Source organism: Lithobates pipiens, unplaced genomic scaffold, assembly GCF_037356315.1.
Source record: "Lithobates pipiens isolate NorthernLeopardFrog02 unplaced genomic scaffold, aLitPip1_a1.2 Scaffold_18, whole genome shotgun sequence".
Lineage (NCBI taxonomy): Eukaryota > Metazoa > Chordata > Amphibia > Anura > Ranidae > Lithobates > Lithobates pipiens.
The window spans coordinates 265,467,025-265,494,252 of record NW_027507758.1 but is presented as its reverse complement, the minus strand read 5'-3'; positions in this window follow the sequence as shown (position 1 = coordinate 265,494,252).

The window sequence follows — 27,228 nt, the reverse complement described above, 5'->3', positions numbered from 1 at the left end:
CCTATACCAAGTTACCAGTCCTTATAAGAACTTTTGTGGACCAAGCAGGTTGTGTGTTAGTGTTTAGCAGACTGTGCGTCAGTCCCTATACCGCTGAAGGACTGCTGCAGTATAGGGCAGCGGTCAGCAGTAGTGCACGGCAACCCTATGTATTGTGGACCGATAGCGGTCCTTACAGAACAGCAGACTGTAACGCACTCAGGCCTATGTACCGTAGCACCCTATACCAAGTTACCAGTCCTTATAAGAACTTTTGTGGACCAAGCAGGTTGTGTGTTAGTGATTAGCAGACTGTACGTCAGTCCCTATACCAATGAAGGACTGCTGCAGTATAGGGCAGCGGTCAGCAGTAGTGCACGGCAACCCTATGTATTGTGGACCGATAGCGGTCCTTACAGAACAGCAGACTGTAACGCACTCAGGCCTATGTACCGTAGCACCCTATACCAAGTTACCAGTCCTTATAAAAACTTTTGTGGACCAAGCAGGTTGTGTGTTAGTGTTTAGCAGACTGTGCGTCAGTCCCTATACCGCTGAAGGACTGCTGCAGTATAGGGCAGCGGTCAGCAGTAGTGCACGGCAACCCTATGTATTGTGGACCGATAGCGGTCCTTACAGAACAGCAGACTGTAACGCACTCAGGCCTATGTACCGTAGCACCCTATACCAAGTTACCAGTCCTTATAAGAACTTTTGTGGACCAAGCAGGTTGTGTGTTAGTGATTAGCAGACTGTACGTCAGTCCCTATACCAATGAAGGACTGCTGCAGTATAGGGCAGCGGTCAGCAGTAGTGCACGGCAACCCTATGTATTGTGGACCGATAGCGGTCCTTACAGAACAGCAGACTGTAACGCACTCAGGCCTATGTACCGTAGCACCCTATACCAAGTTACCAGTCCTTATAAGAACTTTTGTGGAACAAGCAGGTTGTGTGTTAGTGATTAGCAGACTGTACGTCAGTCCCTATACCAATGAAGGACTGCTGCAGTATAGGGCAGCGGTCAGCAGTAGTGCACGGCAACCCTATGTATTGTGGACCGATAGCGGTCCTTACAGAACAGCAGACTGTAACGCACTCAGGCCTATGTACCGTAGCACCCTATACCAAGTTACCAGTCCTTATAAGAACTTTTGTGGACCAAGCAGGTTGTGTGTTAGTGATTAGCAGACTGTACGTCAGTCCCTATACCAATGAAGGACTGCTGCAGTATAGGGCAGCGGTCAGCAGTAGTGCACGGCAACCCTATGTATTGTGGACCGATAGCGGTCCTTACAGAACAGCAGACTGTACTGCACTCAGGCCTATGTACCGTAGCACCCTATACCAAGTTACCAGTCCTTATAAAAACTTTTGTGGACCAAGCAGGTTGTGTGTTAGTGTTTAGCAGACTGTGCGTCAGTCCCTATACCGCTGAAGGACTGCTGCAGTATAGGGCAGCGGTCAGCAGTAGTGCACGGCAACCCTATGTATTGTGGACCGATAGCGGTCCTTACAGAACAGCAGACTGTAACGCACTCAGGCCTATGTACCGTAGCACCCTATACCAAGTTACCAGTCCTTATAAGAACTTTTGTGGACCAAGCAGGTTGTGTGTTAGTGATTAGCAGACTGTACGTCAGTCCCTATACCAATGAAGGACTGCTGCAGTATAGGGCAGCGGTCAGCAGTAGTGCACGGCAACCCTATGTATTGTGGACCGATAGCGGTCCTTACAGAACAGCAGACTGTACCGCACCCAAGCCTATGTACCGTAGCACCCTAGACAGACCAAGTTACCAGTCCTGATAAAGAGCTTTGTGGAACAAGTGAGTTGTGAATGATTAGCAGACTGCAGCAGAAGGGCAGCAGTCAAGTATAATATTCTTTCTATATTTGGAAGAAAGAATATTATACGTGTACAAGCCTATTACCGTACCACTGATACCAGTCCTGAAAAGAACCTTTGTGGAACTAATAGTAACAGCAAGTCTTTAAAATTATCCTCACTGCCTGACACACTGCTTCCTGCCTGTCCCTATACAAATTGGCAAAAAAGAGTAGGCTGGAACGATTAGCTGGAACAGCTCTTTTGTGGACCTGATAGTAACAGCTAATGATGATGATGATGATGATGATGAAGAAAGACTAATCTGGCTGAGCTGTCCCTAAAATAGCAGCATACAGCGCTCTGTCCCTTTATCTAAACTGACAAAAGAAACTCAGGCTGCTGACCTAACACCTATACCAGTCCTGAAAAGAACTTTTGTGTACCAAATAGCTAGCGTTTTCTCTGTCCCTACTCCACACAGGATCCTTTCCCTACAGTGACAGAAGAAAGAATGTAAAATGGCCACCGGATCGGGTGTATTTATAGGTTAGGGGGAATGTCCAAGTGTCCATGAGCTGTCATGTCTCAATTGGTTGTCCTGTAACACATGATAAACGTGTCACGAAAGGTTAAAGTTCTTGTATACATTAAACACGTAAGTCCGCCGGGGCGAACGACGGAAAAAGGCGTTCGAACCCGCGGACGGCGAAAGTCGGAAATTCGCCGCGAAACGACCGCCGGGCGAACCGTTCGGCCATCACTATTAAGGAATAGCAGACTGTACCTCACTCAACCCTATGTACTGTAGTACCCTATACCTTACCAGTCCTTATAAGGACCTTTGTGGAACTAGTAGGTTGTGAATGATTAGCAGACTGTACGTCAGTCCCTATACTGATGAAGGACTGCTGCAGTATAGGGCAGCGGTCAGCAGTAGTGCACCTCAACCCTATGTATTGTGGACCTATACCAGTCCTTATAGAATAGCAGACTGTACCTCACTCAACCCTATGTACTGTAGCACCCTACACCAGGTTACCAGTCCTTATAAGGACCTTTGTGGAACAAGTAGGTTGTGTGTGACTGATTAGCAGACTGTACGTCAGTCCCTATACTGATGAAGGACTGCTGTAGTATAGGGCAGCGGTCAGCAGTAGTGCACCTCAACCCTATATATTGTGACTGATTAGCAGACTGCAGCAGAAGGGCAGCAGTCAAGTATAATATTCTTTCTATATTTGGAAGAAAGAATATTATACGTGTACAAGCCTATTACCATACCACTGATACCAGTCCTGAAAAGAACCTTTGTGGACCTAATATAGTAACAGCTACTGATTAAACTGACCATCACTGCCTCACACACTGCTTCCTGCCTGTCCCTATATAAACTGACAAAACAGAGGCTGCTGGAACAATAACTGGTTACTGGAATAGCACTTTTGTGGACCTGATAGTAACAGCTAATGATTAAACTGACTCTCCCTGCAGCACACAGCGTCCTGTCCCTTTCTCTAAACTGACAAAAGACACTCAGGCTGCTGCAACAATCAGTAGCACAGCAAACCTATATACACCTAACACCTATACCAGTCCAGAAAAGAACTTTTGTGTACCAAATAGCTAGCGATTTGGGTCACTGTAATCTCTCCCTGCTCCACACAGCAACCTCTCCCTATAGTGACAGAAGAAAGAATGTAAAATGGCCGCCGGATCGGGTGTATTTATAAGTTAGGGGGAATGTCCAAGTGTCCATGTGCTGTAATGTCTCAATTGGCTGTCCTGTACCCCATGATGGATGTGTCATCATAGGTCAAAGTTCTTTTACACAGTAAACACGGAAGTCCGCCGGGCGAACGGCGCCAATAGTCCGCCAAACTTGCGGACCGCGAACAGCCGAAATTCGCCGCGAAACGACCACCGGGCGAACCGTTCGGCCATCACTAGTAATGTTGTCCTCATAGGGTGCATCTCTATTTTGTGCAGATTGCTTCTGGTAGTAATAAATGAGACACATTAATTTAGAGCGCATTGATAATCGGATGATACTTTGGCCATTTGAGGAACCATGCTTCTGGCAAAGGACTCCAATCCTGCTCCATCTCTTTGTTGTTTGTTAAACAATTGTTTAACAACATCTAGGAAGTCCTCTGACAGTTGTTGTTTTGTTAGTTTCCTTTGTTTTTATCTGTTGATGGGCAATGTTGCTTCTGGTGTTTCAGCTTCAGTTTCATTTATTTACGAATTGTCTGCTGCATCTAATTCGTCGATCTCCTCTACATCCTCAGGGTCCTCTTCAATTTCAGACTCCATATTGCTTTCTGTGCTGAATCTAAAAAAATAGACAATTTGTAAAACTTTGTAAAAATGTTGTTGTACTGTGCACTTCTAAAAATAAGAATGTAATATTAGACAATTCTATCTAAATAATACAATTTACATAAATGTTGTTATACTTACGTTCTCATCTCTATGACGGGCAGTGGTGGCCCATCCATAGGGGGCACATGGGTGCCGCCCCCACCCAGCAGTCACAAAAATACATTTAAAAAAGGTCCCTTTAAAAAAGAGTCCCTTAAAAAAAATAGAGGAATGGAAACTGGAAGTGACGTCGGCAGCTCTGTGGAACACACATCGCGTGCAGAGCTGCCAGTAAGGTAAGTGAGGCTTGGGGCTGCATTTGATGGGCACAGTGAGACTGCATTTGATGGTGCACAGTGAGGCTGCATTAGATTGGGCACAATGAGGCTGCATTATATAGGGCACAGTGAGATTGCATTAGATGGGACACAGTGAGGCTGCATTTGATGGGCACAGTGAGGCTGCATTTGATGGGCACAGTGAGGCTGCATTTGATGGGCACAGTAGCTGTATTTGATGGGGCACAGTGGCAGCATTTGATGGCACAGTGGGAGCATTTGATATGGTACAGTGGCTGCGTTTGATGGGCACAGTGGCTGTGTTTGATGACATTGTGGTGGCAATTGATGCGCACAGTGGCTGCATTTGGCACAGTGGCTGTGTTTGATGGTACAGTGGTGGCAATTGATGGGCACAGTGGCTGCATTTGATGGCACAGAGGCTGCATTTGATGGAGCACAGTGAGGCTGCATTTGATGGGGCATAGTGAGGCTGCCTTTGATGGGGCACAGTGGCTGCATTTGATGGGGCACAGTGAGGCTGCATTAGATGGGGCACAGTGGCTGCATTTGATGGGGCACAGTGAGACTGCATTAGATGGGGCACAGTGAGGCTGCATTTGATGGGGCACAGTGAGGCTGCATTTGATGGGGCACAGCGAGGTTGCATTAGCTGGGGCACAGTGAGGCTGCATTTGATGGAGCACAGTGAGGTTGCATTTGATGGGGCACAGTGAGGCTGCATTTGATGGAGCACAGTGAGGTTGCATTTGATGGGGCACAGTGAGGTTTCATACGATGGGCACAGTGGCTGCATTCGATGCTGCACAGTGGCTGCATTCGATGGGGCACAGTGGCTGTATAAGATGGGTACAGTGGCTGTATAAGAGGGGCACAGTGGCTGCACATGATCGGCACAGTAGCTGTATTTGATGGGGCACAGTGGCAGCATTTGATTGCACAGTGGCAGCATTTAATGGCTGAGTGGGAGCATTTAATATAGCACAATGGCTGCATCTGATGGGCACAGTGGCTGCTTTTGATGGCACAGTAGCGGCAATTGATGGACACAGTGGCTGCTTTTGGCACAGTGGCCGTGTTTGATGGGACAGTGGCAGCAATTGATGGGCACACTGGCTGTGTTTAATGCACAGTGGCTGCATTTGATGGCACAGTGGCTGCATATAATGGGCACAGTAGCTGTATTTGATGGGGCTCAGTGGCAGCATTTGATGGCACATTGGCAGCATTTGATGGCAGAGTGGGAGCATTTGATATGGCACAGTGGCTGCGTTTGATGGGCACAGTGCTTGCATTTGATGGGCACAGTGGCTGCGTTTGATGGCACAGTGAGGCTGCACTTGATGTTTTTTTTTCCAGAATTTTTACTTTTTTTGCACCTCCCTAAAAATTTTGAACACCAGCCACCACTGCTGATGGGCTTCAGGAACATGAGCTCCTCATAGTGACAATACACTCTCCCCTTTCTCTTCCCACCAGAATCACTTTGTATCTTAGTTTGTAGATTGTGTTCTCTCCTATAGTTATCCCACATAGTCTTCCATCTTTCTTTCATACTGAAAGAAATAAGATATTTTTGTTTTATTACAGATATCTTGCCACAGGAAATACCTATAAATCATTACACTATGAATTCAGAACAGGAATAGCATGTGATGCTATTTGGAATTTGAAAAATACATTCATGCCTATTCTAAATAAAGGGAAATTGAATGATTTTGCTTAGCAGTTCTGAAGCAAAACCAACTTTCCAAACTGCCTGGGAGCAATTGATGGAAAACACATTCAGCCAATAAAACCCTGTCACAGTGGTAGCCGATATTATAATTGCAAGAAATATTTTGTCTGTTGTGCTAATGGCTGTGGTTCATGTAGATTATAAGTTTGTATTTATTGATGTAGGAGCATTTGGGAGTTCTGCAGACTCTTCTGTTTTCCTGAATTCAAGATTTGGAAAGCGTCTTCAATCTAATCAATGCGATTTGCCTGATTTGCCGACCATTATCGGTACAGAAAGTCCAGATATGCCATTTGTTTTCGTGGCTGATGAGGCTTTCGCGATCAACAAACATTTAAGGAAGCCCTACTCACGGAGGAATCTTGACATCCGGAAGAGAATCTTCAATTATCATCTCTGTTGGGCACGTAGGCTGGTTGAATGTTCCTTTGGCATTCTTGCCAACAAATGGCAAATATTCCATAAACCTATCAATCTCTAGGACGAAAATGCATGCAAATTAATAGAGACAGCATATGTGTTGTACAGTGTGTGTGGTAAGGGATAGAGATGGAGTAAATTTTGAGGACACATTGGCTCATGGAACCTGCTGATTTCCCTCATGTTCGTGGTCCAACAGTGGGTTTCAGAATTAGGGATGATTTGGTGGATTATTTTATGAGCCCTGCTGGAACAGTAAATTGGCAAGGAAATATGATTTAAAACTTATACATATCAAATAAAAATTATCATTACTATGTTTCATTGAATATGCTCTCTTGTTTGCAAGTATATATTTTCAAAAATAAATGCATATTGCAGAACTACAAGTCCCATAAGGCATAGCAAGACTGACAACCACAAGCATGACACCCAGAGGCAGAGGCATGATGGGACTTGTAATTTTGCAACAGCTGGAGGTCCGCTAATTGCATATCCCTGCTGTATTGATTAAAGACAATAAAAACATGTTTACTTTGATGTTGTTTATACTTTCTTTAGGAGTTCCATAATAACAATAAAATACATAAATTTACAATGAGTTTGGTTTGGGGGTTTGGGACTATCAGGACTGGGGTTAGGGTTACGGATTTGGGACTACCAGAACTGGGGTTAGGGATTTGGGACTAATGGAAGTGGGATTAGGAATTTGGGACTAGTAGAAGTAGGATTGGGGTTAGAGTTGGGGGTTTGGGACTACCAGGACTGGGATTAGGGTTAGGGATTTGGGACTAGTAGAAGTGGGATTAGGGTTAGGGATTTGGGACTATTAGAAGTGGAATTAGGGTTAGGGATTTGGGGTAGAAGTGGGATTGGGGTTAGGGATTTGGGACTAGTAGACGTGGGATTAGGGTTAGGATTAGGGATTTGGGACTAGTAGAAGTGGAATTAGGGTTAGGGTCGGGGGTTTGGGACTAATAGAAGTGGGATTATGGTTAGGGTTAGGGATTTAAGACTAGTAGAAGTGAGATTATGGTTAAACGTTTGTGTTTTGGGACTATTCTGACTGGGATTAGGGTTATATTTTTGTGTTTTGGGACTATTCTGGCTGGGAATAGTGTTAAACTTTTGTGCTGTGGGACTATTCTGACTGGGATTAGGGTTAAACTTTCTTGGTTTGGGACTGTTCTGACTGGGATAAGGGGTTATAATTTTGAGTTTTGGGACTATTCTGACTGGGATTAGGGATAGTTATGGGGTTTGGGATTTTCAGAAGTTGGAGTGAGAATCACACTCCCGCTTATTTTACAAGGATTATGGGATTGGTACTCACTTTTGGCGGCTTTTTTTCTTCTTGGAAGGTCATTCCAGTCCTCAATATAATGTTCAGCAATGTCATACCATCCTAAAGACTTTTTGCTGCGGTTGGCATACCAGGGATTTTTGGAGTCCCAAAGTTCAGGGTGGTTCTGCATTGATTGAATAAACTCCTCCGGTTCTATTGCAGCTGCATTGAATCTGGATGGTCTTGCCACATTTTCTCCATTGGCTTGCATCCGGTTATCTGCTGCTTCCTTGCTCTTTTGTCTCTCCTCAACATCTCTCAACAGGATTTCCTGTATCCCAGCATCCTACATTGCGCTGCAGTCATGTGACCTTCCCACAACTACAGGACGGTTTTCATGTGCTTTTAAAGTGCTTCCCATTCATTTCAATGGACTTGGGCGTTTTTTAAGCACTTTTTTTAGCGCTACAAACAAGCTCCAAAGATGCTACTTGCAGGACTTTTCAACTTTTCAGCGCAACACCTCAATGTGAAAGCATCCATTGAGATCAATGGGAGGCAGTTTTCAGGCACTTTACAGGCCCTATTTTTAGCGCTAAAATGCCTGAAAAGCGCCTCAGTGTGAAAGCAGCCCAACTGAATGTAAAAGATACAGTCAGTTCTATAAATATTGGGACATCCACACAATTCTAATCTTTTTGGCTCTATACACCACCACAATGGATTTTAAGTGAAGCAAACAAGATATGCTTTAACTGCAGACTTTCAGCTTTAATTTGAAGGTATTTACATCTAAATCAGTTGAACAGTGTAGGAATTACAAAAATATGCATATGTGTCTCCCACTTTTTAATGGACCAAAAGTAATGAGACAATTGGCTGCTCAGCTGTTCCATGGCCAGGTGTGTGTTATTCCCTCATTATCCCTTTTATAAGGAGCAGATAAAAGGTCCAGCGTTCATTTCAAGTGTGATATTTGCATTTGGAATCTGTTGCTGTCAACTCTCAATCCAAACATCCACGGCTAAGATAGAACACACATAGCGGAGGAGAGTAAAAAAAATTGCAAGAAATTCTTTAAGTATGTAAACAGTAAAAAAGGGAGGACAGACCATATTGGCCCCATAAAGAATGAGGAAGGACATCTGGTTACAAAGGATGGTGAGATGGCGAAGGTATTGGATTTATTCTTTTCCTCAGTCTTCACAAGGGAATTGGGGGGGCTTCAGTAACCAAAACTGCAGTGTTTATCCTCATGACACATCACAGGAAGCCCCTCTATGGTTAACAGAGAACAGAATTAAAATTAGACTTGGGAAAATTAACATTAATAAATCACGGGGTGTCAGGGCTGGGCTCAGCCCTTCCTTCTCTGAGCTGGCTGCTCAGCTGTTGGCTAATTGCTAACTCCCATCTCTCTCCACAGTTACCCAGCTGTTGTTGATTCTGCTCCTCAGTCCTGCCTACTTAAAGCCATCCAGCTCACTTGATCTCTGCCTTCGCCTTGGTCACATCACAAGAAACCATCTCCTGCATTCCTGTTTAAAGACTGACTTTGCTGACATCCCTTCTGGCTCCTTATCCTGCTTGCTGTTCCTCTACTTGGATCCCTGACTTCTGGCCTGGCTGATTACCGGATCTGGTTACTGAATTCTGGCTTGGCTGATTACCGGATCTGGTTACTGAACTCTGGCTTGGCTGACTACCTGATTTGGTTACTGGACTCTGGCTATACTTTGACTACGCTTACTCTATTTACCTTTTTATTTTTATTAATAAACAAGTGTGATTTTACTGTACTTCTGTCTCGGTCTGATTCATGGTTTCTGACACTGGGACCGGATGGCTTGCACCCGAGAGTACTAAGGGAACTCAGTCAAGTAATTGCCAGACCATTGTTCCTAATTTTTACTGACAGTCTACTGATTGGAATGCTACCAGCTGATTGGAGAAAAGCCAATGTAGCACCAATATTTAAAAAGGGCCCAAAATACATCCCTAGGAATTACAGACCAGTTAGCCTAACATCAATAGTATGTAAACTCTTAGAGGGCATGATAAGGGACTATATACAAGATTTTATTAATGAGAACGGTATCATTAGCAGTATTCAGCATGGATTCATAAAGAATCGTTCTTGCCAAACCAATCTATTAACCTTCCATTAGGAGGTGAGTTGCCATCTAGATAAAGAAAGGCCCATAGACATGGTGTATCTGGATTTTGCAAAAGCATTTTTTTTGTTTACAAATGTTTTTATTTGGTGTAAATGTAGAATTACAACAAAACATGTCATTCAAAGCATATCAACATGCACATAACATAACTAATCTCCAAGAAATGACACGTAAGGATAACATAAGTAGCAGTCCGAAGCATATCCCAAAAGTTACCCTAAAAGGGGAACATACTAGGTTTTATAGACTTTCGAGGCATTATTACTAATTGGGGCTACTGTTAGTCATTCCAGTAACATATGTCTATGAGATTTCCACGGTTCCCATCTGCGATCAAACAAATGTAATTTATCCTGTAGGGTGTACAAAATCCTCTCCATTATCATCACCACATCTATTCTATGTAGTATAGAGGCTAGCGGGACTACGGGGGACTTCCAGTGAAGGGCAATGGCCCACAAGGTAGCAACACAGATCATATGTATAAGCCCTTGTACACACGGTCGGACATTCTGACAACCAAATCCATTGGATTTTGTCAGACGGATTTTGTCCGACGGATTTTGTCCGAAACTGTTGCATACACACGGTCGGACAAAGTTGTCGGAAAATCCGATTGTACATAACATGATGACATTATTTCGTTACGATGGGACTACGTTCAGGCTAGTAGCCAATAGCTTTGGTCTAGGAATTTGACCTGAGCATGCGTGCCACTTTGTCCGTCGGAGTAGGCTACACATGATCGGAGTATGTCCGATCGGAGCATTTTGTCGGAAAATTTTACTGGCAAGTTGGAAAAGTTGGTCCGTCAGATATTCCGACGGAAACAGTCCGATGGAAACCACACACAGTCGGAATATCCGACAAAACGGTCCGATAGGACACATTCCGTCTGAATCTCTGACCGTGTGTACAAGGGCTAAGGCATTCCTCCCTTCGGAGAGTCCCCGGGATTGAAGCCCCCAGGAAATATATTGAGCTGCTGAGGTGTGCCGGTTATTGCTGAGGCTACGGCAGTAACTTTTCCCCAAATCGGGGTCAGCTGTACACAATCCCAGAAAATATGTTTAAATGTACCTGGCTGTTGGCAGCCTCTAAAACATAAACCAGATGTTCCAGGGAACATCACCTGGAGTCTAGAGGGAGTGTAATACAACCTGGCCATTACCTTGTATGCTGTCTCCCTGACGGCTTGTGACTTAGTAGCTTTGCATATATTTGTCAGCATAGCATCCCAGTCTTTTGGAGTAAACTGTTCCTCACAGTCAGATTCCCATTTGTTTCTGTACGGGGGATCCATCGCGACATATGCGTGTAATGCAGATTTGTAAAGAATGGAGATAGGGCCTCTACCTCTAGGGGCATCACAACAAATTTGTTCATAGACCGTAGAGGGGGAGGAAGGAGTAAGGTTGAAATGTGATGTGAAAAAATGCTTTATTTGTATGAAGTGTGATAATGTTCCCACAATGGGATCTTTGGGTTTTTGTGTACGAAGTTGTTCAAATGTGGAGAATGCATCTCCAGTATGGAGATCTGCTAAAGTGATGGGGAAGTTGGATTTCCACCATGCAAAACTGTCTGGGTGGTGAAATGCTGTGGCAAATAAGGGATCTCCAAGAAAGGAGGAACCCGGGGGGGGGGGGGGGGCGGTGAAATTAGGTATGGTTAGTTTCTGTACCGGAGCCACAGAGTGAGAGACTGAGAAACTATGGAGTTAAGGAGAGAAAGTTTATGTGTAAGTTTGGAGGGTGACCATAGCAGGGATATGGGACTATAGGGCCTAATGGACAAAGTTTCAAATTTAATCTAGGTACCTTGGAATCTGGGATATTCCACTGCGCTATCTGGGAGAAGCGTGCCGCTAGGAAGTAAAAAAAGCATTTGACACAGTTCCCCATAAATGTTTACTGTACAAAATAAGGTCCATTTGTATGGACCATAGGGTAAGTACATGGATTGAAAACTGGCTACAAGGGTGTGTTTAGAGGGTGGTGATAAATGTGGAGTACTCAGAATGGTCAGGGGTGGGTAGTGGGGTTCCCCAGGGTTCTTTGCAGGGACCAATCCTGTTTAATTTGTTCATAAATGACCTGGAGGATGGGGTAAACAGTACAGTTCAACCTCTGTATTTGCGGACGATACTAAGCTAAGCAGGGCAATAACTTCTATGCAGGATGTGGAAACCTTGCAAAAAGATCTGAACAAATTAATGGGATGGACAACTACATGGCAAATGAGGTTCAATGTAGAATAATGCATTTGGGTGGCCAAAATATGAATGCAATCTATACACTGGGGGAGAACCTCTGGGGGAATCTAAGATGGAAAAGGGAGTCCTAGTACATGATAGGCTCAGCAATGGCATGCAATGCCAAGCTGCTGCTAACAAAGCAAACAGAATATTGCTATGCATTAAAAAGGGAATTAACTCCAGAGATAAAACGAGAACTCTCCCGCTCTACAAGACTCTGGTCCAGCCGCACCTAGAGTATGATATCCAGTTCTGGGCACCAGTCCTTGAGGAAGGATGTACTGGAAATGGAGCGAGTACAAAGAAGGGTAACAAAGCTGATAAAGGGTCTGGAGGATATTAGTTATGAGAAAAGTTTGGGAGCACTCAACTTATTCTCTCTGGAGAAGAGACGCTTGAGAGGGGATATGATTTAAATTTACAAATACCGTACTGGTGACCCCACAGTAGAGATACAACTTTTTCAGGGACGAGAGTTTAACAAGACTCGTGGCCACTCATTAAATTTAGAAGAAAAGAGGTTTAAACTTAAACTACAAAGAGGGTTCTTTACTGTAAGAGTGGCAAGGATGTGGCATTCCCTTGCACAGGCGGTGGTCTCAGCAGGAAGCATAGATAGTTTCAAGAAACTATTAGATAAGCACCTGAACGACCACAACATACAGGGATATACAAGGTAATACTGACATATAATCACACACATAGGTTGGACTTGATGGACTTGTGTCTTTTTCGATCTCACCTACTATGTAACTATGTAACTATATGTGTAGAGCCAATGCAATAGTTGACATTCTACAATGCAAGCATCATCAAAAGCAATGCTTATTTGGACTAAAAACTAATACAGCTGATATTGTCTATAGAGGATTTTCAAGATATATGATGCCACTAGCTCTGATATTCTTAATAAATACAAATATAACTTTCATGGAGTAGGAGAGTGTTCTGAGGAAAACAAAATCCTGGTGAATAAAACAATTACTCTAATGCTGCGTACACGACTGGACTTTCCGGCAGACTAGGTCCGACGAAATCAGTCCATCGGACAATCCGATCGTGTTTGGGCTAATCCGATCGTTTTTCATTTAAAAAAATCAGACGGACCTAGAAATAGAACATGTTTCAAATCTGTCCGAGGGACTCAATCCCAATCGGAGAAAACGTTCGTCTGTATGCTGGTCCGACGAACCGAATACGACGCAAGGGAAGCTATTGGATACTGGCTATTGAACTCCCTTTTTTAGTCCCGTCTTACGTCATCAGGTTCAAAACGCTCAAAATGGCCAAGTCCGTTTACTAGGAAAGTCTGTCAGAACTCCTCCAAAAGTCCATCGGACCTAGTCTGCTAGAAAGTCCGGTCGTGTGTACGCAGCATAAGAGTGCATGCTTCTTGCAGAATTCCTGTAGTACTGAAAGAAAGGCTTGCAAATGATATTGAAAGAATGCAAAAATAACGTATGAGAGTCAATGTTAATGGAAAAAAGGTGAATTTAATAGTAATAAATGAAAAAGGAAGCATGAGTGAACTATAGATTTTCGTAGGCCCTAAAACTTTAGGGTCCTTTCACACCTTACTGCATATAAGATGGAAATGCGCATTGATGTGCATTTAACATGCATTTCCATGTGCAATAAATTGCCTTACATTGCGCTTTTATGCTCATCGGCATGCATTTTCATTTAATCTGTAATGAAGTGACAGGTCCGTAAGGGATTAAAGTGGAAGTTTAGTCAAATTCTAACCTAGCCTAAACCTACTGCCACTTCCATTTCTAAGACTATTCTATCTACCCTGTGAAATAAATTATGCTTATCAGTGGCAGGTGGTGTTATTTTTGGGGAGGGATGGCAAACAATGCAGCCACAGCCACCCCCTGGTCAGTTGATTCATCCACATCCCACCCGTGGTCAATCAAAATCGTCCCCTTGGGCGGTCGATCAGCCCCACACTTACCCCACCTATGTTGCTGGCAGCACTTCCCTTGGGGCGACGATTTCTCATTGCGTCTCCTCCTCGACATCACGGTGGCCGTGCGCCTCCTCGCTCCTCCCTCCTCCTAGGCCAATAGGATCGCTTCTCCTTTCAGTTAATCATGAAACGGGTCTCAAGACTCGCTTTCTGATTGGCTGGGAGGGGAATCAGTGTGACAATAGTACCCCGAGCCCACCCTTTTTTGATGACTATTAGCGCCTCTGGCTCTAATCACATGCTTCCACAAAAAAAAAAACATTAGAATCCATGTCTCTGGTGCCCCGCATGTAGATTAGGGGCCGGAAGCATGGATAGGGGGTGGCACCCCTGTGCCTCTAATGGAGCGGCCGCCACGGATGCTTATACTTACTTACCTATTCTGAATCCGCTCTGGTCTGGTCATATGATCTATCCAGCGCCAGCTTCAGTGAAGAGGAGAGATCACTGACAACAGCTGCAAATGCCTGTGTGGTGGTGTCAGCCATAGGCTTACTATAGGGTATTAATTGTAGGCTTCCCCTACTCTACACTGAAGCAGGTGCAGGTGCAGAAACCCAGGTCACTGCATGTGGTGTGAAGGAGACTTAATCTGAGACCACTATCAAATGCCTGCACACAGGGGCGGATCCAGAGTCTAGTCTCGGGAGGGGCACTGCCAGAAAATAAGGCTGCTTTCACACTGGGGTGGGCGGGCGACGGCGGTAAAGGCCGCTAACGGGACGGTTTTATCTCATTTATTTCTACTGAGACACACAGCCGCTATATCCCAATATGACATGTTGGTGCGGGTACTTGAATAAACCCTGCATGCATTCTGGGATCCGCACGCATGACATACTGGGATATAGCGGCTGTGTGTCTCAGTATAAATAAATGGGATGCATGTAACACTTTATGCATCCCCAAGCCAGTAAAAGACAGCCCTGCATGTCAGACGCATGTCTGCCCTGTGTGAATGAAGCATAAAGATACAGATTTCTGTCATTCTATATCATCATTATTATCATGATAATCACACAATACAGGTGCTGTGGCTCAACGCACCTGTGCTGTGTGATTATCATGATGATAATGATGATGATTGGTAATTGTAATATGACACATGGAGGGGGGTTAATGTACTCACTGATGTATTACTGACCAGTGGCAATTAATTAACCCCTTTGTGCTGCATTAGTGGCAGTGTTTATAAACCCCTTCATGCTGTAGCATAAAAGGGGTTAATTAACATTGATGGTGCCACTGTCATTAATGCAGCACAAAGGGGTTAATTGTCACTGATCACAAATACATGAGTGAGTACATTAACCCCCTCCATGTGCCATATTACAATTACCAGTGTAAATTATTTCACCCCCCCCCCCCACCCCCAAAGCATTCACCACTTCACCTGTAAGACAAGGTGTTAACTAATTAACATAACAATGCCGCTCGTAGCTCATTAACACAACACTGCCTTAGCTAAGTAAGTGTTCACTCACTTGCAGTGCACTGAGCTGGCTACAGTCCATCTTGTCTTCAATCCTGCGCGCCTCTGAATCGTGACGTCACACCAGCCGGGACTAGGAAGCCCCTGTCGGGTAGAGATCACTCCGCCTGACAGGGAAGTGAAGTGACACTCGTGCCGCTCTGCTGCAACTCTGCCAGCATGTAGCAGCAGCCCGTGTCACATCAATTACAGACCCCCATAGTGACCCACTGGCCCCCTCTAAATAAACTGATGGAAGCCAGGGGAAGCAGCAATAAAGTCCCAGCTGCATTTAGATGCCTCATGCAAATCTGGTGAGGTGGCGGAGGGAGAAAGCCTTGGAGTAAGTTCTATTTTCTCGGAGGGGGCAATTGTCCCGTTGCCCCCCCCCTGGATCCGCCCCTGCCTGCACAGCAAAACTTCATTAGCAAGCTGCTTGTTGTAAATTATTTCAGTGTTCTTGATGTATCAATAAAGCTTGGCAAGGACAGTCTTGTGGTCACACACCACAAGGAAGGAGTCAGTTTACCTTTGTAGCATTTGATATTCAATCCTCACAGAAGGTTTTCCAAAAGAGCGCCCGCAAAACAACCGCAGAACTCAAAAGGGTTGCTTGTTATGTGGATTATCTCTCAGCGATTGAAAACACTTCAGTTCAAAGATATGTTTGAAAAGGGTAAATACAATGTAGAAAAATACTACAAACAAACAAAATCAAGTATCTGGGTGAACTTTTTCATCAAAACCCTTAAAGCTAGATACACAGCGCTATACCAGTCATGAGGACAATTGAGGTGCCTGCCTGTGGTGACAGTCATGAAGGTACATTTAGGGGGCTGCTCAAAGGCCACCGTGTCCATACCAGGTACCTTGTTCTCAGTGCAGCTCAGTAACATTAAAGTGGTTGCAAACCCTTACAAACCACTTTGACCTACAGGTAAGCCTAGATTAAGGCTTACCTGTGGGTCCAAGAAATATCTCCTAAACCTACACGGTTTAGGAGATATTTACTAAAAGACAGGCACCGCTGTCTTTAGCGCATGCGCAAGCCGCTGCTAACGGTGATATGCCATTAGTGGCAGCTCCCTTGCGCATGCGCAGGAGTGACGTCATCGATGCTCTGGTGCTGCGAGTGGCAGGAGCAGCAATACCCGGAAAAAGACGGACGCTCCGGACTACAGGGGACAGCGGTGACATCGCTGGCTCCTGTGTCAGGTAAGTGACACATAATGGGCTACTATGCGATGCATAGTAGTCCATTATGCTTTACCTTTGCAGGGAGACAAAGAAGAAGTAAACCCATCACGGTTTACTTCCTCTTTATGCCTGGCAAAATCATAGGCTCAGGGTTACTAAGGTTCCTGCCTGGTCACTGCACCTGTCACACAGCACATTGAGGAAATAGCAAAAATTACAGCAATATATTACATGAAACTATCTTAAAGCGGTTCTCCATCCTAAAGGGGAAGTTCCGCTAAACTGATCCCTCCCCCCCTCCGGTGCCACAATCGGCACCTTTCAGGGGGGAGGGGGGGCAGTTACCTGGATAATCCAGGTATCTGCCCCCACTTCCGGGACAGACCCCCGCAGATGTCCCGCCCCCCCCGTTGTGTTCTGGGAAACACACAGTTCCCAGGACACAGCGGGGACCAGAAGAGACGCGCAGCGCGACTCGCGCATGCGCAGTAGGGAACCGGGCAGTGAAGCCGCAACGCTTCACTTCCCGATTCCCTGACAGAGGATGGGGGCGGGGGCAGCAGAGAGACGAGCGATCGCTCGTCATCTGCTGCCGACATCACTGGACCCTGGGACAGGTAAGTGTCAATTTATTAAAAGTCAGCAGCTGCAATATTAGTAGCTGCTGGCTTTTAATATTTTTTTTTTAGGTGCAGAACCGCTTTAACCCGGTCAGATCTAGAAAGTGCCAATTACCTAGCAAAATTTATTTCACATCTTACTGATTTGTTAAATCACCTCCAAGTGATCTTTAAAAAAAAAATAAAAAATTGCGATTTTCAGTGGGAAGCTAAATAGAACAATACATATGACAAAATAAAAGAACTTGTGGGCAGGGCCTCCTTCGTACTTTTCGCGTGGACCACCCTTATCAATGCCTGGGACCAGGTGGAGAATGCAGTCACGTGAAAATCTAACATTAAAGTGTTACTAAACCCACAACAGTAAAATCTGTCTGTATATGAAGAATAGCATGCTTGTTATACTCACTGTGGAACTTAAGGGATTAATCATCTGTAAAAAGGCTCTTTGAGCCTGCATGGACTGATCCCCCCATCCTGCAGCGTCTCTTTTGGCAAGGCCAGCCAAGACACAGTCAGAGTAGTAAGGCTGCACATGCTCATTTTGGTCTCTATTGCTTAACCAGTTGCCGACCGCCGCACGCCGATGTACGTCGGTAGAATGGCACGGGCAGGCATAAGGACATAAATGTACGTCCCTTGCCTCCCGCGGGTCGGGGGCCCGATCGGGCCCCCGCCCGGTGCCTGCGGCGGTCGGTTTTCGTCCGGGAGCGATCCGGGACGAGGGGGCGGCCATTCATTCATGGCCACCCCCTCGCGATCGCTCCCGACGAATAGAAATCCCCGGTGACATCACTTCCTCTCCTGTAATGTAAACACAGGAGAGGAAGTGATGTATTCTCTCCTCCGTGTCGGTATTTTTCGTTCCGACACGGAGGAGAGCGGATCGGTGAGTTGCACCAACACTCTACACACACAGTAGAACATGCCAGGCACACTCACACCCCCCCTTTACCCCCCGATCACCCCCCCAATTACCCCTGCCCCCCAGTCACAGTGACACCAATGTCATTTTTTTTTTTTTTTTGCATTGGTGTCATTTGTGACTGTAATAACTGTTAGGGCAGTTAGAGTTAGCCCCCTTTAGTTCTAATGTACCCCCCTAACCCCCCCAATAAAGGTTTAACCCCGTGATCACCCCCCGTCGCCAGTGTCACTAAGGCTGGGTTCACATTGCAGCGGTTTATGAGAACGAATGTGATTCGCACCGCACTGCAGTGCAAATCACATCCGATCTCTGTGCGATTCGAGTTCAGCCATTCGCCGCACCCGCCGCACCCGCCACACCCGCCGCACCCGCCGCAAATTCGCACGGGACCCTTTTTTTGGCCCGCAGCAGAATCGGATCGCATGGGTGTTCACACCATGCGATCCGAGTTTGCAGATCGCACTGCGATATGCGAACTGATCTGGGGGTGTCAGTAACATTTCACTGACACTCCCAGCAGTTCGCATAGGGCAGTGTGAACTGCCGCCGGGAGGCATGCGATGCGGGAAACCGCCGCGGATTCGTGGCGTTTCCGCATTGCTCCAGTGTGAACCCAGCCTAATAAGCGATCATTTTTCTGATCGCCGTATTAGTGTCACAGGTGACGCTAGTTAGGCAGGTAGGTATTTAGGTTCGCCACAGCTTTTTATAGCGCCAGGGACCCCCATATACTACCGCATAAAGCCCCCTGATTGCCCCCTAGTTAACCCTTTCACCAGTGATCACCATATAACTGTTACAGGTGACGCTGGTTGGTTAGTTATTTTTTTATAGTTTCAGGGCACCCGCCATTTATTACCTAATAAAGGTTTAACCCCCTGATCACCCGGCGGGTGTCATTTGTGACTAATAACTGTTAGGGCAGTTAGGGTTAGCCCCCTTTAGTTCTAAGGTACCCCCCTAACCCCCCCAATAAAGGTTTAACCCCGTGATCACCCCCCGTCGCCAGTGTCACTAAGGCTGGGTTCACATTGCAGCGGTTTATGAGAACGGATGTGATTTGCACCGCACTGCAGTGCAAATCACATCCGATCTCTGTGCGATTCGAGTTCAGCCATTCGCCGCACCCGCCGCAAATTCGCACGGGACCCTTTTTTTGGCCCGCAGCAGAATCGGATCGCATGGGTGTTCACACCATGCGATCCGAGTTTGCAGATCACACTGCGATATGCGAACTGATCTGGGGGTGTCAGTAACATTTCACTGACACTCCCAGCAGTTCGCATAGGGCAGTGTGAACTGCCGCCGGGAGGCATGCGATGCGGGAACCCGCCGCGCATTCGTGGCGTTCCCGCATCGCTCCAGTGTGAACCCAGCCTAATAAGCGATCGTTTTTCTGATCGCTGTATTAGTGTCACAGGTGACGCTAGTTAGGCAGGTAGGTATTTAGGTTCGCTGCAGCTTTTTATAGCGCCAGGGACCCCCATATACTACCGCATAAAGCCCCCTAATTGCCCCCTAGTTAACCCTTTCACCAGTGATCACCATATAACTGTTACAGGTGACGCTGGTTGGTTAGTTATTTTTTTATAGTTTCAGGGCACCCGCCATTTATTACCTAGTCTCACTAGTGTACCCCTAAATTTAGGGGTGTCTACTTTCCAAAATGGAGTCATTTGGGGGGGGTTTGTGCCATCTTGGCATTTTATGGCCTTCAAAACTGTAACGCCCTTAGAAAGCCTGAAGGCGGTGCTTGGTTTTCGGGGCCCCGTACGCGGCTAGGCTCCCAAAAAGTCCCACATATGTGGTATCCCCGTACTCAGGAGAAGCAGCAGAATTTATTTTGGGGTGTCATTTCACATATGCCCATGGCATGCGTGAGCAATATATCATTTAGTGACAACTTTGTGAAAAAAAAAAAAAAAAAAAAAAAGTTTGTAATTTTCCCGCAACTTGTGGCAAAATATAAAATATTCCATGGACTCAACATGCCTCTCAGCAAATAGCTTGGGGTGTCTACTTTCTAAAATGGGGTCATTTGTGGGGGTTTTGTGCCATCTTGGCATTTTATGGCCTTCAAAACTGTAATAGGTAGTGAGAAGTGAACTCAAAAATTTACGCCCTTAGAAAGCCTGAAGGCGGTGCTTGGTTTTCGGGGCCCCGTACGCGGCTAGGCTCCCAAAAAGTCCCACATATGTGGTATCCCCGTACTCAGGAGAAGCAGCAGAATTTATTTTGGGGTGTCATTTCACATATGCCCATGGCATGCATGAGCAATATATCATTTAGTGACAACTTTGTTAAAAAAAAAAAAAAAAAAAAAAAAGTTTGTAATTTTCCCGCAACTTGTGGCAAAATATAAAATATTCCATGAACTCAACATGCCTCTCAGCAAATAGCTTGGGGTGTCTACTTTCTAAAATAAGGTCATTTGTGGGGGTTTTGTGCCATCTTGGCATTTTATGGCCTTCAAAACTGTAATAGGTAGTGAGAAGTGAACTCAAAAATTTACGCCCTTAGAAAGCCTGAAGGCGGTGCTTGGTTTTCGGGGCCCCGTACGCGGCTAGGCTCCCAAAAAGTCCCACATATGTGGTATCCCCCTACTCAGGAGAAGCAGCAGAATTTATTTTGGGGTGTCATTTCACATACGCCCATAGCATGTGTGAGCAATATATCATTTAGTGACAACTTTGTGTAAAAAAAAAAAAAAATTTTTTTTTTGTCATTATTCAATCGCTTGAGGCAAAAAAATAAAATATTCAATGGGCTCAACATGCCTCTTATCAATTTCCTTAGGGGGTCTACTTTCCAAAATGGGGTCATTTGGGGGGGTTTTGTACTGCCCTGCCATTTTAGCACCTCAAGAAATGAGATAGGCAGTCGTAAACTAAAAGCTGCGTAAATTCCAGAAAACGTACCTTAGTTTGTAGATGTGACAACTTTTGCGCAAACCAATAAATATACAATTATTGACTTTTTTTTTTACCAAAGACATGTGGCTGAATACATTTTGGCCTAAATGTATGACTAAAATTGAGTTTATTGGATTTTTCTAATAACAAAAAGTAGAAAATATAATTTTTTTTCAAAATTTGCGGTCTTTTTACGTTTATATCGCAAAAAATAAAAATCGCAGAGGCAATCAAATACCATCAAAAGAAAGCTCTATTTGTGGGAAGAAAAGGACGCAAATTTTGTTTGGGTACAACATTGCATGACCGCGCAATTACCAGTTAAAGCAGCGCAGTGCCAAAGTGTAAAAAGACCTCTGGTCATTTACCAGCAAAATGGTCCGGTCTGAAAGTGGTTAAGAAAACATTTCCTTGTTGAACTGAGATTTTAAGGTCACATGATATTGACATCACACATTTGGGCATGTATACAGATCCTAAATGACAACCCAGTCCCTCCCTCCTCCTCCATGTCCAGTCACTAAAAAAGAACACAGTGAGTGGGATGTCACATCTTGATTCATGGGACAACCCAAAATTTGGGCTTTTCTTTTACATTCACTTTCAATGATAATGGTAAACAGAACAAATAGACAGTGACTCCCTAGCAGGGACACAGACAACCATCAAAACTGACAGGTGTTCTAATCCATCTCCCCTCTATTCAAAACAAAAAAAAGGTTTTGCCTTTAGTTACACTTTAGGGCAGTTCCCCAACTTAGAGATGAGCCTTGTCAATATGTGCAGTAATAGTGCAGAATTCTGAAAAGTGTCTTGTCCCATGTCACTACACATTTTGGTTACATTTGGAGGGATGTGCTGAGCCTGCGCCCACTCCACCAGTCCAACATACCTTCGTTACCTTACTCCCAGTAACAGAATAGGGTCCTGTCGTGTACATAGTGTGGACCCCATGCATACACTCATTAACTCCTTCACTTCCATACCCTATGATCAGATGTGCGTTTGTTTCTTTTTTTTTATTTCAATCCATTTTTTTTGGTTTACCAAATACATGTATACAATAATTCTCTTGGAACTAAGTAATAGCCATCACACACATTTATCCACAATAATATAAAAAGCCATAAACCCTTTTTGTGGTCATACCCTTGACTTGGCCTCAACTTCCTCCCCTCCCCCTCCCCCGACTGTACACCACGAGTACCAATTTTTCCCAGTCGAGTTTCTACTCCACTGGATGGGAGAGATGGAAAAGAGCGCTGGCGAAGCTAGGGGGGATGGGATTCCTCAACTCATCCGTCTGATATACCCAAATATGCAGTCCACTAGTTCCCACCTCCAATGCCCACTTCAATGTTTCTAAAAGCTCTGGCAATAACACTTCACCATACCGCTTGTAGATTTCTATTGGCAGCCCATCCAGACCTGGAGACTTTTGATTGGGCATTCTTGCTACTGCACTTTTTAGCTCTTCTAACGTGACTGGCGCCTCAAGGTCTATTTTGTCCTGGTCCGACAGAGATGGAACTGTCAATTGACGTAGGAAGTTAACCGTTGCTGCCTCCCCCCCCCCCCGTTTAGTGGACCTATATAAGACTTCGTAATACTTACCCAGTTCCTCTATTGTCTCTGTTGGGCTAGTGGTGAGATCCCCGTTTGTCTTTTTAATCGCCTGGATCATATTGGGAGATTTGTTGGTCTCAATCAAGAGGGAGAGGGTTCGACCAACTCTCTCCCCCTCACCAAAATAATACTGGTGTTGAAATATGCGCTTATTCTCCACCCTTTTTATGAGTATCATTTTATAGGCTTGTTGTCTGTTCAACCATTCCTTCTGTCGCTCGGGGGTCGAATCTTCTATATACAGTCTCTCTGCTTGAGCAGCCCCTTCTCTTATTACTCTTTCCTGCTCCCTCGACTTCCTCTTAGTTATTGCCACCTGCTGGATTAACAGGCCTCTCAAGTAGGCCTTCAGGAAGTCCCATACCATTCCGTGTGTCGCTGAGCCCCTATTAATTTGCAGAAATTCCCTTATCCTAGCTATCAGTAGGTTGGAATCCTCAATCAGTTCAAGCCAACAAGGGTTGATCTTCCATTCCCCCGGGCAGGTATCACCCCCTGTTCTTATGGTGATGGTCACAAGTGAATGGTCCGAGACTCCTCTAGGGCCATATTTTATATCTTGTACTACCAAAATCGCCTCCCTACTCCCTAGCGCCATGTCTATTCTGGAGAGGGTACGGTAAGAGCTTGAGAGGCATCAATACTGCCTTTCTTGTGGATGCCGTGCTCGCCATAAGTCGCTCAATCCTAGTTCTAACAGAAGGCGCTGCAGCCGGCTCTCCCCCTCTAACTTAAACCCATCCGGCCTAGGAAATCCATCCAGGCTCCTGTCTAGTACCTCATTAAAATCACCTAGGGCTAGTATTGGGATTCCTGGTTTGTTCAGGCCAAAGGCAAATAACTTATACAGGACCTCTGGTTTAAAAGGCGGGGGTATATAAATATTTGCTAATATATATGGTTGTTTGCCAATCTGGCAATATAAAAATACATATCTACCCTCCTTGTCAATAGAAGACTCCCTTCAAAAAAATTCCACTCCCCTCCTAACCAAAACACTCACTTCCCCTAGAATAGGAGGAGTAGAAGGAGTGGTAGTAGGCCTGGAACTTTCGGTTAGTTAACTGTGAAGCTGTGGTTGGGGTTAGATGTGTCTCCTGGAGGAGTACTATACCTGGTCTCCTCCCTTCCAACTCTAGTAAGACCGCTGCTCTTTTGTTTTGATCGCCCAAGCCCCGAACATTCCACGAGGCTATAGTCACTCGATTAATTTGCATAAATTAAAGTCACAGCCAATACAGGAGGATAGGGAGGAAAGGAGCGGCCCCATCACCTGTTGGTGGACCAAATTTTTTTTAATATAATAGTACACCCACCCTCTTCTCTTTCTCTTTTGTAATATAATAGTACACCCACCCTCTGCCCCTTTGTTGCTTCGTGATATTACAGTTTAAGAGCCCTTTCACACCGAGGGTGTTTTGCAGGCGCCACAACGTTAGAAATAGTGCCTGCGATCCGCCCTCAAACTGCTGTACCATTCATTCCAGTGTGAAAGCCCCGAGGGCTCTCACACCGGAGCGGTGCGCTGGCAGGACGTCAGAAAAAGTGCTGCCAGCAGCTTCTTTGGAGCTGGTTTACCGCGCCTCCACCGCTGATCCCCATTGAAATCAACGAGGAAGCGCTGCAATACCGCAAGACGCCGCTACTGCGGGCGGTTTTAATCCTTTTTCGGACACTGTTGGGGGGTAAAAGCGCCCCGCCAGCGGCTGAAATGCTCTGCAAATCCTACGGAAAAACACTGCTAAAAATAGAGGCGCTTTACCGCCGACACTATGGGCTTAGCAGTGTGAAAGGGGTCCCATTCTAGGAAGTGAATGTCCAATTAATGCATTCCCCTAATAGGGAGGGACATTTTTTTTTTATATAATAGTACACCCACCCTCCACCCCTTTGTTGCTTTGTGATGTTACAGTTTTATTATACAAAATGAATGTTCAATTAGTGCGTTCCCATAGGAAGGAAGAGAGAAAAAAAAAGGTTTCCCCTTTCTCTTTTCTCTTCACTCTCTTCCCTCCCCCCCCCCCCCCTTAAACATTAGGTACCATGATATTTTCTTCCCCTACAACCCATTATTCCTTTGTAATATTTCTGTTATTCTAAAAAACACCAGTAGTACCATTTTCATTTAACATATAAACAAACCAAAAAAAATTAAATTTTTTTTTAATATCATAGTGCACCCACCCTCCACCCCTTTATTGCTTTGTGGTGTTACAGTTTTATTCTATAAAGTGAATGTCCAATTAGTGCGTTCCCATAGAAAGAAAGAATTAAAAAAACTTAATTAAATTCCAAATTATTTCCTACAAGTCCCCTTTGTGTTCCTCCAGCCACTTTTCAACCTCCAATGGTGCATTGAAAAATAAAGTCAAACCCAAGGCAGTCACCCGAAGGTGGGCAGGATATAGCAATGCATAAATAATCTTATATTTTTGAAGGGTACGCTTAATAGGGATATAGTCTGCCCTCAACTTCTGCAGGTCCGGCGAAAAGTCAAATGTAAAATGACACTCTGGCTCCCCTATAGAAAATGTCCCCCAGTTCTCTAGCCTTGCGTAATAGAATCATCTGATCCTTATGGATCACAAGTTTCAAGAGTAGTGGTCTACTGCGTTCTTCAGACTGCTGAAATCTAGAGGGGACCCGATGGGCTCTTTCTATACCAAAGAGTGGCGTGAAGGTGGTATCGCCAAACAACTCTCTCAGCCAGCCTTCCAAAAAAGCTATAGGGCTGGTTCCCTCGCTCCCCTCTGGCAGGCCTATCAAACACACACATTGTTTCTGCGACTTCTATTGTCCATTTCATAAATTTTTGCTGCCTGCATAGCCATCTGCTTCTGCATCGCTGTAATTTTTTGCTGTAGTGGAAAAAGTACATCCTCCACGGAGCTTAATCTACCCTCCAGCGCAGTAGTTCTCTCCACTGTGTTGCCCAAAACTTGGCTCATTGAAAGTAATTAATTTTTAATACTATCCAGCTGACTATCGAGGCCAACTATAGAATCTTTACACTCATTTACGGCTTGTAGTATATCCCCCAAAGTAGGTTCATCTACCACGGGGCGGTCTGCGAGCTTGCTGAAGTTTGGGCCATTTTTCCCTCCCCAGAGCCTGTATTATTCAAGTTTTTCCTAGTGGATGGAGTAGTGGGATTTATTGTTGGTTGACTACTGCTTCTCCTGTCCAGTAGCACTCCCTGCTGTTTTTGTTGCACCGCCAGCTGGTGCTGCCCCCCCCCCCCCCTCGTTGATGAGGTCGCATGAGCATAACGTTCAAGTTTTGCCGCTGCTGCTGCCGCTGACACCTGATTCGCCTTTTCTTTTTCTTTTGCTGAATGGGTTTTTTGACTTTCCTCGTGATGCAGCATGTCCTCAGTAGCCCTTTAAAGGAGCATAATATATTGAAAATTAGTATAAGTTGTGATCTTATTACTTTACAGGGAGGACAATACCCCAACTGGAAAGGGGTTTCAATGTTACTACTGGCAATAGGGAATAGAGGCCAGCCCCTCCAACAGAGGGGAAAGAAAGCAGGAGAGAGTTAAAGGAAAGGGGACACCAATTCCACAAACAGCCGCCCCCTGCCTTCCACTGCTTGTACCTACTCCTTCCGTGCTTGATTTCAGCCTTGTGGCACTGTCATATGGCTTATCCCAGCAAAGTTCTCAGTCTGCACAATATGCGCCTATACTTTACTATCGGGGGGGGGGGGGGGGGGGGGCTCCTTGTATCTTACAGTCTTCTTTTTATTACTGTCTTTCTTTTTCTTTTCAGTTCTTCCTCCCCTCCTCCTCCGCCCCCACCCCCCTTCTCCCCTTTACCGTCGGGCTGATGGAGTGATGGAGGGGCCCACTCTACTCACTCAGGTACTTCTCAAGTGGGTCAGGACCTCTGGGGTTCCGAGGGTACGTGGCGCTGGCTCCTCCAGCAATTCAGGTTATCAATTTGTTTGCACGTTGATCGACTGCCTCCAAGGTCTGGCGGTATTGCGTTCGGCCGCGGGGCTCCCCTCGAAGGTATTTGTCGGCTTCCGCAGCTTCAGAAGATCTCAGTGGTGCTTGTGAGATCCTTCGGCTTCTCCGACTACATCCAATCTCAGGAGCTGCCCCCCTCCTCTCCATTCAGCTGTCAACCAAATCCGAGGGGTCCACGGCAA